General features: G+C 43.1%; 1 protein-coding gene across 1 annotated transcript in view; it reads left to right on the top strand.

Moving 5' to 3' along the window:
- Positions 1–17,026, top strand: part of CC2D2A (coiled-coil and C2 domain containing 2A) — a 3,655,067-nt gene that overhangs the window by 196,319 nt on the left and 3,441,722 nt on the right. The gene's annotated exons all lie outside the window — the stretch shown is intronic.

Below are 17,026 nucleotides of genomic sequence, written 5' to 3'. Positions count from 1 at the left end.
TCCCACGGTTTTCACCAAATGTTTGGCCCCAGTTATTGCCTTCTGTAAGCAGCAAAACATCCAAATTTACCCATATCTGGACGACTGCCTCATCCAGGCAGACAGCAGGGAAAAGCTCCTGCAGGACCTTGACTTTGTCAAAACCCTCTTAACCTCTCTAGGATTTACTAACAACAGGGAAAAAATCAAATTTCCACCCCACAAGACAAATCGCCTTCCTGGGAGCTCTCCTGGACACATCCACCCAAAGAGCCTTCCTCTGTCCAAAAAAAACAGAGTTTCCTGTCCCACTACTTCTCCCAATTGGCTTACAGAAAGCACCTCACAGCAAGGAAGTTCCTTCAAGCTCTGGGGTACATGGCATCCTGTATCCTGTTGGTGCCCTTGGCCAGACTACACATGAGAAAACTGCAATGGTACCAAAAACACATTTGGTGCCAGCACTCTGTCTCTGGAGAAAAATCTCCCACTTATCCCCTGCTTAAGAGATGAACTCCTATGGTGGGCAAAAGTCTGCACACTGAACAAGGGTCTTCCCTTTCTATTTCTTCTCCATGGCCAGAATATCACCACGGATGCCTCAGATAAAACCTCGGGGGCACACTTAGGCAACATGTGCACCCAAGGCACTTGAGACCTCAGGGACCTACACCTACACATCAACCTAAAAGAAATGATGGCAGTACTCATGGATATCACAGCCTACAAAAAACACCTGGAACCAGGGGGTGCTCCTCATCAGGACAGACAATACCACAGTCGTGTGGTACATCAGCAAGCAGGGGGGAACTCACTCCTACCCGCTTTGCCGTCTGGCCATGCTTCTCTGGCAGACTGCCTCAATGATAGACCTTCATATGATATCCCAGTACTTCCCAGGGGAGCACAATACCCTAGCAGACCACCTCAGCAGAAATGTCATACACCCCCATGAATAGCAACTTCAGAGGGAGACATTCCTCTCTATAACACAAGCTTGGAGAACCCCAGAGGTGGATCTGTTCGCTTCCATACAAAACAGCCAGCTGGACCTGTTCTGCAACAGGGAGTTCCACCTAAAAGGCTGGAAGGTGGATGCTTTCTCCTTCCACTGGAGTAACCTGTTTGTCTACGCATTCCCCCCTTGCCAGTGATACCAAGGGTACTGCTAAAGATCAGAGAGAAAGGGCCAAAAGCCATCCTAATTGCTCCAAATTGGCCCAGGCAACATTGATACCCCTTGCTGCTCAGCCTAATCAAGGAACCATCCAGGAACCTGCCTCTCACAGAAGGACGTCTAAAGCAAGCAAAAGGGCCAGTACTGCATCCAAACCAACAAACTCTCAACCTATCTACATGGCTGATGCCCCAAAAGCAGATAACAGCCCACTGTTGAGCAAGCAGGTCCTGGACATAATTAAGGAGACCAGGAGGCCCAGAACCAGAAAATCATACTCTGCAAAATGGAAAAGATTTAATGCCTGGTGCCAAACTAATGGTACAAGCAGCTCCCTACCATCTCTCTCTCTGATTCTAGACCACCTAGCAGAACTAGTAGAAAAAGGATTATCTTACTCTTCCATCAAAATTCTTGTCTCGTCTGTCTCTGCCCATTATCATACAGAGCAGCCTTTGTTCTCCCACCCCCTGCAAAAACAACTCCTTAGAGGGGTATCTCATATCAGACCACCCAGGAGGCCATGCACACCTGCCTGAGACCTAAACTATGTCTTGAAAAAATTGACCTTTCCTCTCTTTGAACCCGCTGCCTCAGCAGAACTGAAAGACCTTTCTTGGAAGACCACTTTCCTTCTGGACATAACCTCAGCTAGGAGGGTTTCTGAGCTGCAGGCGCCCATGGCCACTGAGCCCTTCATTATCTTCCATGTAGACAGGGTGTGCCTTAGGACTAATCCCTCTTTTATGCCTATGGTGTGGTGTCTAATGTAACAATGAACCAGGCTATACATTTTCCCACCTTCTTTCCTAACCCTCAGAATAGGGGGGAAAGAATACTTCATTCACTAGATGTGCACAGACAACTTAGATACTATCTGGATAGAACCAAATCTATCAGGAAGACTGACCAACTCCTGGTCAGCTTCACCCCGGGGCAGAGGGAAATCTATTTCCAAGCAGACCATTTCTAAATGGATATTACACTGTATCAAGTTCTGCGACCACTTCCATGGCAAAGTTCCACCCAAGACTGTTCAAACCCATTCCACTAGGGCAGCATCTACTTCCACTGCTTTCCTAACTGGGGTCCCTACCAAGGACATCCTAGAAGCTGCCACTTGGACTTCTGTCCACACCTTCACCAAACACTATCACACCTTTACCAAACACTACCACTTGTTTCTATTCTCCCAAACCCAGGCAGGCTTTGCCTCTGCAGTTCTGCAGGGCATGCTAGGCCCTACTTAGAACAGTCCAGCCTCCTTCCTTCAGCTTTGGGAATCTTCCCACAAGTGATGACTGCAACAGTGAAACACGAAGAACATAGTACAGTTGTGTACACTTACCGTAAATGTAGATGTTTGAGTGTATTCAGTGTTGCAGTCCTGTTTTCCCTCCCTCCTTCCCCCTATTCTTCTCTCTCAAATCCATTCACACCTGTATATGCCTATGGGCATCCATCAGATTGGCCTTCCTCAGGCCATCTGGACAGGGCTCCTATAGGTTAGGGCAAGAAAAACTGATGTAAGGCCATCGGCTGCCCTGCTTTATACCACTGGCGACCTGATGTCAGTCCCAGGTGACTGCAGCTGACTCAGGAGGCCAAATCTTTACTCTGGTATTCGGGCCGGCTGAGGACTACCCAGTAGGGATAACCCACAAGTGATGACTGCAACAGTAAATATACTCGGACATCTACATTTATGGTAAGTGCACACAACTGCACTTTCTTGAAAGGGGTCCTGCACTTAAATCCTCCTAAGAAACCAGTGCCACCCCCTTAGGATCTCATGTATGTACTGAAAAAGCTTACTTTACATCCTTTTGAACCAGCAGTTTCTTCCATTCTCTAGTTCTGTACGAAAATCATTTTGTTAGTAGCCCTCACTTCTGCTAGGCAGGTGTTGGAGCTCCAAGCTCTCATGGCTACACCCCCCTTCTTCATTTTCCATAAGGACAGAGTGTCCTTGAGGATCAGTCCTTCCTTCATGCCTGAAGCAGTGAATAAGATGTCCCTCAAGCAGGCTGTCACCCTTTTCACATTCTTTGAACTAAACAAAATATTGCTCACATGACCCCTTAGTAATAAATTCTCAGTTTGAGTAAATGGACATCCATAATGGAAGATCCAAATATGAATTTATTGTAAAATTGTGTAAGAAAAAAGCAAACGAAATGAACAATTGATCAAATTAAAACTCACTGTAAGAGTAGGTTAAGTGCTTTCATTGTATTGCTGTGAGGACTTCATCAGAAGCTTAAGATATCAAGTAAAAAAAGCTTTATATAAAATCAGCACCAAACAGGTGTCCAAGTTAAACCAATCACGTTAAGTTACCATAGTCACTTGTAAAGCAAGTACAAGTCACCACGGTGTGATATGAAAAAACATAATGCAAGATTCTTGCAGTGATCATAAGCCTAACAAATAAACAACTAATAACAATAAATGTAAAATATAAATATAAAATTCTTCTTCTTTTGGCTTTTCTGGTTAGGGGTCGCCATAGGGGATCACCTGTCCGCTCATGATTGGCAGTGGAGTTTTACGGTATCGAGTTGTCAGCCCGGGCCCAATCTTCCACAGAAGGCACACAAGCACTCATGCCTAGGGCCAATTTAGAGTGTCCAATCCACCTACAGCATGTTTTTGGGATGTGGGAGGAAAACGGAGCACCCGGAAGAAACCCACGCAACCACAGGGAGGACATACAGACTCTACACAGAAGGCCCCCAGCCAAGGATTGAACCGGAGAACCTCTTGCTGTGAGGCGGCAATGCTAACTGCTGCACCACCACAGCCCCCCAAAATATAAATATAAAATTAAAATGATAAAAACTTGTACTAAATATTCATTGAACATATAGTTTGTTGTGTTAAATTCCATAAAAGATCATTAACCACTCATTTAAATAAGGATGTATCATTACAAAAAATCCAACAAGTGTATTTTACAGCTACTACTGTAACAGAAAACACACATAATTCAAATATGTAGTACATATGCTATGATCAAAATATAAAAAATAAAACTGTAAGTCTCTCAATTAGGTAAAAATTGATCTGATGATGTTAGTTTTCATTATACTGATGGGTTTGGATGGGTTTGGATCCAATCCCTCGGATCCGATTCAGCTGTTGCTAAAACTCGTGGCAACAAGAAACTCTTGAGCTTCTCCCTTACCCATAATGAACCAACCCTAAGTTACCTCTGATCTTGTTTGCTGCTTTCCGCAAATTATGTTTTTTCCTCAGCTCTTGAGCATTTATCAGTTAAGTGTATTATTGTAATTCTCTAGTCTAATTTATGATCTGATGTTGTTACCCTTCATTCATTCCTTAGTGATGGGTGTCGGTTCCATCCTCAGAACTGACTCAGCCATTATAACAAGCTAGTGCCAGCCCAAAAACTCGCAAGCTAACCTTTTACCCACAGTGCCCCTCTCCATATTACCTCAGATCTTGTTTGCCACATATGAAACAAGACGTGTCAGGCCAGCTCTCAGCTAAGTCAGTTAAAATTTTCAATACTAATTTAAATCGTTTATTGCTTTTCTTAAAACTTTTATTTTTGTGTCTGTGGTTAATTGCATAATCTTGTGTATCTGTGTACTGTCCCTCTTTCTGCCTTTTCTACCAAGTTTGGTACTTTTTGTACCATCGCTGGTACAGGCCTTTCCCTTACCCCTTGGGTATTTCTCTTATCATTGCTGGTAATCCTTTTCCTTTCCTTTCTGTTATTCTAAAAAAAAAAACTTTCCTGCCTGTCCTGTGTCACTGTATTTTTCTCACTACTGATTGTTATTTGACTTTGATATGTCAGATAAAACAAAAAACATGGACTTCAGACACTGTGATCAGTGTGATAAAAAAATGCCCAATGTGAATAATAATTCTTTCTGTGTGTATTGTCTAGAGGTGCCTCACCTTTCTGTGAAACCCCCTTGTCAAATTTGCAAAGGCTTCTGCTCCCGTACGCTAGCGGAGCATAAGAACAAGCTAATGTTGAAAGGTCTATGAAATCTCCTTTCAGGGAGGCTATCTCTGAGTCAGAGGGTTCCCCCCTCTTAAGAGAGAACATAAAAAGAGGAACAAATCCTTACCCTCCTCTCCTCATGACACTGAAACTAAACAGTCTGAACCAAAACTAAAAGTCTCTCAATTGGCAATATCCTTGGCTCTGGGTCCTAAACCTTCGACCTCGGCACCGACTTTGGTTCCAAGTCAACAACCAGTTTCAGTGCAGTCTTTGGTACCTATATCCACACCGACCACAGCTTTGACAGTTTCTTCAACAACGGCTCCAAAAGTAGTTGTGCCAGATCCGGTCACATGTTCTTCGTGTTTCACTGTTGCAGTCATTACATTTGGGTAATGCAGGTTGCCCTCAGTCGGCCTGAATATCAAAGTCTTGAGTCCCGCGTCGGTTGCCTTCCCTTCTTCCATATAAAACATGCAGCCGACGCCATTTTCTTCAGTCTTTCTTGCCGCACGGTGCCCAAAGCAGAAGCAGTTCGCAAGTGCCGGTCGTCCGACTCCTGAAATTTTCGCATTCGAGATTCAGAACCGAAGTCTTCAATTAAAGCTAAGTACCCTGTTGGGGAAACTTTGTCTTGCTCCTTACCAATGTCAGTAAAAGTTAATAATTGCATTACTTGTGGGAAGCAAATACCTCATAAGGATTTCCATTTGTACTGTATTCCTTGCCTAGGCCCAGATCATAATGTGCCTTGCTGTCGGTTTTGTGCTAGATTTAACCAACATGCCATTAAGCGTCGGTATATCTGCTTCAAAATATTTTGGAAACAGATTTAATTACCCTGAAATGTCATCAGATAGTAATCCAACTACCAGAGTTCACAAAAAATGCAAAGAAAAGGACAGAGACAGACCATCGAGGTCCAAAACCGATGATGAAGCTTCTCCTAAGCCAGTCGCTGGTTCGTCGGTACTCAGTGAGGCGCTTTTGCAGCCCCTGATACCCGCTACATTCGAGTTGCAGGCCTCTACCGAGACCCATGTGGAGTCCGGCATGCCACGAGATTCTCAAGAGTATTGTACCCGTGGATGTCTCTCCCTCGGATGGTCCGGAGCTGCTGAGCAGGCACCGGCTTCTGAGGGTGTTTTCAGACCTCAACATTTCTATATAAAACCGATGCCAGCTTCAAAAACAAAGACAAAAGCAACTTCTAAGGCTAAAAAACTGACGCATGAGCCCCATGCTCAGGCCTCTATGCCTGAAAAACAGATGATCAAAATGGCTGAAAACTTAATTACCTTGATCAGGGGTCCCCCCCCCCCCCCCCCGGATAAGAGGCCTAAGCAAGACACTGATTAGGAATCTTCAGATCAGGTTTCTATTTCCTCTGATTCCTCTTCTGATCAGGAATTTTCTATACCACCCTATGAGGATTCAGATGCAGAGGAATCCATCCCATCTGCATCTCCTGAATATTATTCTTTTGGAGAAACCTTGCATACTTTAAAGGAACATTTTCATTGGGAAAGTCAGGATTTCTCGGAATCAAAAATGAGGCTTAGGGATTTCCGTCTTCTTCCTCAGCATAGGCCTTTAGCTATACCTCCTGTATTAGACATTGTTGATGATGTGTTTTCGGAATCAAGCATGGCTCCTGATTCCCTACCTCCGGCTCCTAGTAAGCCAGACAGATATTACAGGGTTCCTGACTCCCACAAATTTTTATTCAAAAATCCTGCTGCTGACCCTGAAACTATCTCACAGGGTCCCAAAGGTGTAAAGGCTTCAACTGCTAAGAATCCTACCCCCTCTGCTAGAGATTCCAGGGAGCTGGATAGATGGGGAAAGAAGGTTTATACGTCTGCAACCTTGGCAATTAGGGCCTTAAACTGCCATTTTCATATGCTTAAATATCAACAGCATGTTATGGGATTATTGAAACAGAAAATTATGTTGATTTCTGAATGTGTGGAAAATAAAGAATTACAGGAATTACTGCATGCAGCAGAACAGGTAGGAAAGCATACTTTGCAATGTGGTTTTGATTCCTCGAAGGCCTCTTGCAGGGCCGCAGTTACTGGATCTGTGATTAGAAGGCATGCCTGGCTCAAGGAGCAAAATCTGTCTGATCATGTTAAAGCTAAATTGTTGGATGCACCTTTACAGCATGATACTTTGTTTGGTAATAAGACAGAAGAGGTTTTAAAGAAAATGGAAGACAAAGCTAAATCTATGCAAACTATAAAAGATTTCTTACAAGTGCAGCCACCCAGATTCAGTAGCACTGGCCTACAAAAAACTGGTCCTTTCCTGTGTCCGACAGAGCCTCAAGGGAAAATCCAAGCGCTCAAAAGGCTCTAGATACCAGTCACAGGGTTCTTACAGGTCAAAGCAATGGGATGCCTCTACCTCCAAATCTGAGGGAAACAAAGCACGACCCTATAGTAAACAGTCTCAATGACTTCCCTCTGCCATCACCAAGCACTTACCTTTTGACGGCCCCCTTAGGGGGAAAATTAGCACTTCATTCTCAGAATTGGCAGTTAATAACCCAGGACATGTGGGTATTAAACATAGTATCCCAGGGATACAGATTTAATTTCCATACCTTGCCAATTCCAAACGGTTGGCCAGATCTGCCACAAAATCAATGGGCAGAGGCACAGAAACAAGTTACGTCCCTCATGGATATGAGGGCTATTCAACCAGTACCAGAACAGGAAAAAGGGCAAGGGTTTTATTCAAGACTGTTCCTGGTACCCAGAAAAGACAATGCCTGGTGCCCAATACTGGATCTATCAATTGTGAACACATTCTTGGACATCCCAAAATTCAAAATGTTGACTTTGCAACAGCTTCTGCCCATGCTGGGCAAGAACACTTGGTTAGTGACTCTGGACTTAAAAGAGGCATACCTGCATATCCCTATAAGGGAATCGTGCAGAAGATACCTCCGCTTCAAGGCTGGTTTTATGCATTACCAATTCTCTGCACTGCCCTTTGGCTTATCTACTGCGCCCAGGATCTTTACAAAGTGTCTGGCACCAGTAATTGCATTTTGCAGACAAAGAAGCATACAAATCTATCCTTACTTGGACGACTGTCTCATTCAAGCAGAAAACAAGGACATTCTTCTTCAACATCTGGCATTTGTAAAAAGGCTTCTAACATGCCTAGGGTACACAATAAACGAAAAGAAATCATAACTGGTACCCTCTCAAAAGATTACATTCCTGGGTGCAAGCTTGAATACAACTGCCCAAATGGCTTACCTTACGCCAGACAAGCAAAGGCAACTGACTATTTACTTCAAACAGATGGCAACAAAAATCCAGTTATCTGCAAGACAAATTTTGCAGGCTTTGGGGTTCATGGCATTTTGCATTCTACTAATTCCATATGCAAGAGTGCATATGAGGAAACTACAGTGGTATCTAAAAAGTTTATGGGGTCAACATTGTCACAGTCTGGAAACAATGATTCCTCTCATTCCCTGCCTACAACAGGAGTTTCTTTGGTGGGGAGAGACATGTCACCAGAACATGGGACAGTCTTTCACTTTACCCCCTGCCACCCAAACCCCAACTACAAACGCATCAGACTATGCTTGGGGGGGGGGGGGGGCACCTGGCAGGGAGATGCATTCAGGGCATATGGAACCCAAAACAAATGCATCCGCATATAAACCAGAAAGAGATGTTAGTTGTTCAGAGCACCCTGACAGCCTTCAAGGACTTACTTCATCCTGAACAACTACTGATAAAGACGGACAACGCCATGGTTATGTTGTACATAAACAAGCAGGGGGGTACACATTCCTACCCCCTATGCATACTAGCCATGGCATTGTGGGACACAGCCTTGGCTTACCAAGTACATCTTCAAGCTCAATTCCTGCCAGGAAAACAAAATACTCTGGCAGACGACCTAAGCAGAAATCTTATGGACCCTCACAAGTGGAACCTGGATCCACAAGTCTTCAGCATGATAACAGAGAAATGAGGGAGTCCGGACATAGATCTATTTGTCTCCCCAAAATTATCAGCTGGACAAATTCTGCACAAGGACTTATCACAGACAAGCATAGAAAGTGGATGCCCTATCCTTCAGTTGGAAAAACCTATCAGTCTATGCCTTTCCATCTCTACCTCTTCTTCCCAAGGTCTTACTAAAGGTCAGACATGAAAAACCAAAAATGATCCTAATTGCCCCGGACTGGCCTCGCCAGCACTGGTACCCAATTCTAAGGGATATGTCTCAACTCCCTCCTTGGTACGTGCCTCAAGTACCTTATCTACTGTTTCAGCAGAGCAATCAAATTCTGCACAATCACCTCCAAACTCTGAACCTGGCAGCATGGCTGATCATGTAATTAATCAAACAACACCTCTCAGTAAATCTGTGATGGATGTCATTTTGGAAGCCAGAAGGCCTAGAACTAGAAAATCTTATCCTGATAAATGGAAGAGATTCTGTGCTTGGAACCAAGCACAAGGAATAGACACAGTAAAGCCGAATATTCCTCAGATTTTACAATACTTGACTGAGATGCTTGACATCAATAAAAATCCATGCCTCTGCCAATTCGGCTCATTACAATACAGAGCCTCCCATCTTTTTTCACCCTCTGCTAAACAGTTTCTTAGAGGGGCCAAAAATTTAAGGCCTCCCAGAAGATCACCAACTCCTGCATGGGACCTCAATTTTGTGTTGGAAAAGCTCACCCTACCTCCATCTGAACCAGCAGCTACTGCGGATATAAAGTTTTTATCTTGGAAAACAGCTTTCCTGCTAGCAATCACTTCAGCAAGAAGGGTTTTAGAACTACAGGCCCTCATGGCTGTGGAACCTTTTATTACATTTTACCCGAACAGGGTGTCCCTCAAGACTAATCCTTCCTTTATGCCTAAGGTGGTATCCAGTGTGGCTCTTAACCAAACTATTCACCTGCCAACTTTTTACCCAAATCCACAGAACAAGGGCAAGCGGATTCTGCATTCCTTGGACTTGCACAGACAACTAAGATTTTACTTAAACAGGACCAAATCTCTAAGAAAGTCTGAGCAGCTACTGGTGGCATTTGCTGCAGGATCAGAGGGAAAGGCTATTTTAAAGCAGACAAATTTCAAAGTGATAAGCCACTGCATTCATTTCTGCTACTTGCATCATGGTAAACCGGTGCCCAAGGGAATCAGGTCACATTCCACCAGGGCTGCATCTACCTCAGCAGCTTTGCTCAGAGGGGTGCCAATCAAAGACATTCTAGAAGCTGCAACTTGGAGCTCTGTGCATACTTTTACAAAGCATTATCATTTGCCAATCTTCACTAAGTCCAGGGCAGGCTTTGCCACTGCAGTTCTGCAGGGCCTTATAGCTGCTCCTAATTCTATTTACTTTCAGCCTCCCATCCATAGCTTTAGGATTCTACCCAAATGTAATGACTGCAACAGTGAAACACAAAGAACATAGTACAGTTGTGTACACTTACCATAAATGTAGATGTTCAAGTGTATTCACTGTTGCAGTCTGGGTTACCCACCCGCCATCCCCCTTTTTTTCTAGAGTTTCTCTTTCCTTCACTATATTCTACAGCCTTTGTGGTGTATTTTCTTTTAGATAAAGGTAAAGTTTATGTTGTTACAATTGCATTTATATATAGATATATATTTTTGCTCCCCATTTGGGGGGCACCTGACATCTGGGGCAAGAAAAACTGAAGAAAATGGCGTCTGCTGCATGTTTTATACCCCTGACGACCTGACGTCATCGAAGAGGAGACCGCAACTGATGCAGGACCCAAGACTTCGATATTCAGGCCGACTGAGGGCAACCTGCCAGCAGATTACCCAAATGTAATGATTGCAACAGTAAATACTCGAACATCTACATTTATGGTAAGTGTATACAACTGTACTTCCCCCCCTCCCTGTAATTCATATTGGTATTTCGACCGCGGTGCCGAAAGATGAAATCACTTCTTGGACCAGATATTCCCCCTCAGTGGACCCATTTTTTGGCCAGCAATACAGCCCCTTTTTTTTTAGAGCACTATATTTCACCTTTGAGGATGTCTACTTGCTCCTCCAAGAGTCTTTCAGAACTTGACGTGGTGAGGCTTGTGGATCAGCTCTTGGCAGCCAGAGGAATATCAACTCCATCCAAACCCTCCCTCCCATCTGGAGCCGAGGGATCTTCTCCAAAGACTCCACAATATTTTCCTCCTTCGACCTTCTTGCAGGTTTTGGAGCAGTCTTCACTGACACCAACCCCGGTTCCAGCTTCTTCAGTACCGGTGGTAGATCTTACCATGGTACCGGAGCCTACCCTTTGGCCTTCGACTCTCCCGGAGCCAGGCCTTCCTCGGGAACAAGCCTGGTCTGTCAGCACTGTGTTCCCTGGTATGGCGTTTCCTTTTCACATGTCTGCCACAGTTCCGGTCGCTTTGACAGAGTGTCTCCTCATGTGGCTCCCTCTCTGGCAGCGGGTACTTCAGAGCGGGGTGTGACTCTGGTCCCAAGGTTGTCTTTTTCTGTTCCGGGCTCCCACCCCTCTTTGTGAGGACCTGCTTTCCAGGTGATGGAATGGGCACTGGCCTCTGCAGTTGGTCCCTCCATCCCCAGAGATCCACCCTTTTAATTCCTCTGAGCCACAGCTGAATGCAGCCCACTACTCATGGACACCAGGTTCGGGATCCTCAAGACAGCTTTCAAGGTTCCCCCTCTGCAGGATCCTCCTCAGATGCTCGCATCGAGGAGGTTCCTCGGTCGTGCAAGAGGAAGCACGTGGATTTCCCAGAGGAATCTCTGACCAAAGATATGGACTATGATGAGGGGGAATGGTCACCATTGTCGCCCCCCCCCGACAATGTCTCCTTTGCAGACATCTTAGAAATCCTGAAGCAGCGGGATGATTGGAAGTCCACCACCCCTTTCTCTGAGGAGTCCATATTTTTGCAGGCTTTTTGGGCCCAGCCAGCTATCTCCTGGGTGACCCCGCCTGCACACGATGTTGTCCAGCTCATTGTGCAGCACGTGTGGAAGAGTCCTGATATCACTGAACCAACCCCCCCCTGGACAAAATGCTTTCCTCTCCAGAGAACAACCCACACTGGTCCAAGGGCCTTCTGGTAGATGCTATGGTTGTGGTGGCGGCCACTAAAAAGGGCTCGCAGAGGAGAGCACTACTGTCCATCCCCCAAACAGGAAGTCTTGGGCGATAGACAAACTTGGGAAGCGGGTGTATTCTTCAATGACCTTTGCCATCCGGTCCTTGAATTACCTGGCACACTTTACTTAGCTTCAGAGAGACCTAATTTCAGAACTCTCAGAAACCCTGGCAGGAGCAGTCTCTGATGAGGTACAGGACAAAGATGCCTCGCAGCTTGCAACCCTGGAGTTTATCTCTAATTTGTCCTTGAGGTTGATTTCCCACTCTACCAAAGGGGAGGCTAGAGCAGCGCATACAGTCGTTACAAGACATCATGCCTGGATGCGCCTATGTGACTTTGCAGATCCTTTTAAGTCTTCCTTCCTAATGCCCACATAGAGGCCTCCTCTGTTTTTGGCCCAAAGGTAAGACACTTTTGCCAGGTGTGAAAAGGATGGTTAAGACCTTGTCTGCCATAGGTGTATGTTTTTTCACACCTTAATGATCCTATTTCAGGAATCAGGGGTGTGAAAAGTTGTGGTACAAAAAATCCCAAGGTCCTTTCTTTGACACACGTGGTGAGCTTTTCCCCACGGGGTAGAGGAGGAACTCAGCTGGAAGACCCCCTTTCAGAGGCAGAGGGGGGTCCGAGTAACCAGGGGTCCAGAGATTCTGGGACACTTTCTGTGGAAAACAGTCCAAGGCACTTGGTTCCCTGCAGATGCCAATTTGCGTATCAATGTCCTAGTGATGAGAGCAGTGCTTTTAGCATTGCAGGCCCTTCAGAATGCTCTTCCTTCAAGGATGATTGCAATTCAGACAGACAATATGTCAGTAGTTTGGTACCCCTCCAGGGTCACGGTCGCCGGTCCATGACCGGCACCTGGGGTGCCCCCTCCACGTGGAGAGGGACCCCTCCCGTGGGCAAAGGTGTGGGCTCTGGCCCTTCCTCTCCGCCTGCCCACCGAGGTGCTCCTATCTGGTTGATCCTGCCAGTAGCATATGCTTGTCTCAAAGATTATGCCATGCAAGCCTCAGTGCACACAGACGCTACAGTTAAACAGCAAATGGCTCATTAAATCAGTTATGGTTCCTTTGATCACTACACCATTACTTGGATAACTGTGGTAATTCTAGAGCTAATACATGCTGACGAGAGCTGACCTCTGGGGATGCGTGCATTTATCAGACCAAAACCCATCCGGGTCTTGGCCCGGCAGCTTTGGTGACTCTAGATAAACTCGGGCTGATCGCATCCCTTGTGGCAGCGATGCGACATTCGAATGCCTGCCCTATCAAGGAGGGACCAGATCTTACCCCTTATGTTGAGAAATGCTCAGAGTGTAGCAATGGGCTATCTCATCCACTGTCTTTCTCATAGCAGTGCACATTCTGGGGAAGTCCAATGTGATAGCAGACAAGCTGAGCAGGTGTATTTTTCTATCTCATGAGTGACCTCAAATATCTTACTTGGAAAACATTTTTTCTAGTAGCCATTACATCTGCTAGATGAATTTCAAAAATTCAAGCATTGTTTTCAAAACCTCCATATTTAATTTTTCATAAGGATAGAGTTACATTATGAAACAATGCATCCAATCTTTCTAAGGTGGTGTCGGAATCCAATATCAATCAGTCCATTAATTTGCCAGTTTTCTTCCCCAGATTTACTAACAAAGGCGAATACATGTTGCATTTACTAGATTTTTACAGGCAATTACATTTTTATCTACATAGAACAAAAGACATAAGGAAAAACGGACCAGTTGTTTGTTTCCTTTGCAGACTTGAAATTAGTAAAACCAGTTGCCAAAGTAACTTTAGCCAGATGGCTAATCGATTGTATATCATATATATATATATATATATATATATATATATATATATATATATATATATGTGTGTGTGTGTGTATATATATATATATATATATATATATATATATATATATCATATATATCACACATAAAAAATTGGGTGTTACATTACTACAACCAGTATGAACTCATTCAACTAGATCCATGGCAATGTCTTTAGTTTTTGTTTCCAGGATGTCCATGGGTGACATATGTGCAGCAGCTACGTGGGCTACTCCCCATACTTTTGTTACTCATTACAAATTGGATCTGGTCTCCATAGGTAGAGCAGCATTTGGTTTAGCCATATAAAGGAAGATCCTTCCTAGAGTCCACCCAGATTTCTAAGTAGCTGGGGACTCTGTCCCATCAGTTGAGGATAGAATGAAAGTTAACAACATCAGATAAAGAAGTTATGTATTTACCATTACGTTCCATCTGTGTTGTCCATTTTTATTCTTCCTGAACTCCCCACCCACTAATCCCCAGCCTTTGCAATCTTCTGGAAGAATGAGTCTTTAGGGGACATCACTGTCCTTTGTATTGAGCTCCAGATGTAGTCTTTTGTGTATTGCTTGCATGCAATTTTTCACCTCTTTTATCTATGCATAGTAGATATGTACTTTCTGGTAAAAATAAAGATCTGAGGTAACCTAGGGTTGGTGCATTATAAGTAAGAGAGAAGCTCGAGAGTTTTTGGTTGCCACGTGCTTTAGCAATGGCTCAGTTGGATTTGAGGGTTTGGATCCGAACCCATCAGTTGAGGAAGAATGAAAATGGACAACACAGATGGAATGCTGTTGTAAGTACATAATTCCTTTCTATCATAGTTTAATATTCTTAAGTCTTAAAGCGGATGTGATTGAAATGTGTTCATTCACTCTTGGGAAACTTCCAGCATCTAGTTTAAACTGCCACTGTAACTCTCTGTATTCAGTGAAGTTTTCCCAGTTACCTCCCCTCACGTCCATAGGTACTATTTCTAGTGTACCAAACAAAAATTTATTAAAACTTTTACATGTCAGGGAATGTTTATATAAGGAATTATTCATGTTTTTATTTTTGTCATAATTGTGTTAGTTTATCCTTTTGCGGAGAACATGCTCAGTTTTGCCTACATAAAAAAAAGCAGAACAGTTCATGCCTTTGACAAGTTAAACCACTCCCTTACTGTGACAATTGTCTTTTACTAATGAAATCTTAATGTTAGTGTAGCACTCCAGTGTAATATTAGGTGTTTCCACTATGTAACTACATTGGTTACAACAACCACATTTCTTTATCCTGTGAAAGCTGTTCTGGTTTGGTAATTCATGATGTTCAAAAAGTGTTTTGATGTTTGACCCTGTTTTATAAATAGTTAGGTTTGTCACCCACTTTACTGAAAATGTTTTCATCTGTCTTAGATAGTCCAGTTGCTCTTAATATTTTAATGGAATAATTTTGATTATTAAATTAGTTTCAATGTCTACATTATTCCTGCCAGACTTTTTACTTTGAACTGGTAATAGGGGTTCAGTATTTGTTAGTGGGTAAGTAGTTAGTATACCAGCCATTCATAATTTAATTCACAATAGTACGTAATAATTTTATAGGATAGCCCCTTTCCAGAACATATTGTAAATAGTGTTAACGTCTACCTTAAATAGATCAAAGTAGGAGCACATCCTTGCTGCGCTAACCAGTTGACCCTTAAATAAGTTTTTCTTATATGAAATGGGTGGCTACTATGAAAATGTAAATAATTTGAAAAAGTGGGTTTTCTGTAAATTGTTGTTACAAACCTATTAATACTGTTGTTCTTTAAAATTATCACATCTAAGTAGTTCATGCTGTTGAAATCAATCTGGCCTGTGAACTTAAGAAAATCTGTCGTACTATTTAGGTAAGTAACAAAATCTCTAGTTATTTCAGGAAATCCCATCTAGAAAATAAACATATTGTCCAGATATCTGGAGAAAAACTTCCAGTTTTCATTATAAAGTGAGTTAAGTGCATATTCTTGTTCCCAGCTATGTATTACTAGGTTCACATATACTGGGGCGCAAACAGCTCCCATAGCCACCCCCTTCAATTGTTTGAAGTATTCTCCTTCAAAGTAAATGAAGTCATTGTATAAAAGTAGTTCCATTAAGTCTGAAAGGAGTCGAATCAGCTTATTTTCTAGTTTCATTAATTTTAATAAAGCAGAATGAAAAAAACTGTATTCCCATGGTGTGTGGTATACAGCTAAACAAATCTGTTATGTCTACTGTCAAAAATAAGACATTGTCACTAAATCACTAAAAAGAATGTTTAGTCTTCTACAGAAAATCCCAAGAGCCCTTTAAAATGTAGTACCACAGTATTAACACAAAGAATAGAATGTTTGTAATGTTGGCTGTATTGATATCATACCAGTGGCCATCAATTATGGATATTTGATATTTGGATGAATGCCTGTAGTATTGTAAATTGTGGGGACTTAGGGTTGCATTTTTAACACATATTTTTTAATTCTACCCAGTAACTTAATGTTTGCTTTATTTTTAAATATGTAAAGCACTATATTTTTTAGCATTTTATAAATTTAAAGATTTTAATCATGTGATAGATAATTAAATATTTAAATGGGACAGAACACAGGCATCGTCATTTTTCTGATGAAGCCCTGAGGGTGTTCAGGAAGAAAGTGCATGATAAAGTAGTGTTGAAACTTGTATGTGCTAAACTGTCAATGTTTTATGTTGTCATATCTCACCATAATTCTTGCAGCTTTGGTTTGGAAGCAATCACTGCTCCGACTCAGCTGAATACTAAAGCTTAAGAGCTTCCACTGGCTTGAGGCTAACCCTTATCCCATGATGCTCTGGGCTACATCCCCAAATCTCGTTTGCCACTCAAGTG

Source organism: Protopterus annectens, chromosome 2.part1 (assembly GCF_019279795.1).
Source record: "Protopterus annectens isolate FY-2018-M chromosome 2.part1, PAN1.0, whole genome shotgun sequence".
Lineage (NCBI taxonomy): Eukaryota > Metazoa > Chordata > Ceratodontiformes > Protopteridae > Protopterus > Protopterus annectens.
This window is presented reverse-complemented; position numbering and strand designations above follow the sequence as displayed.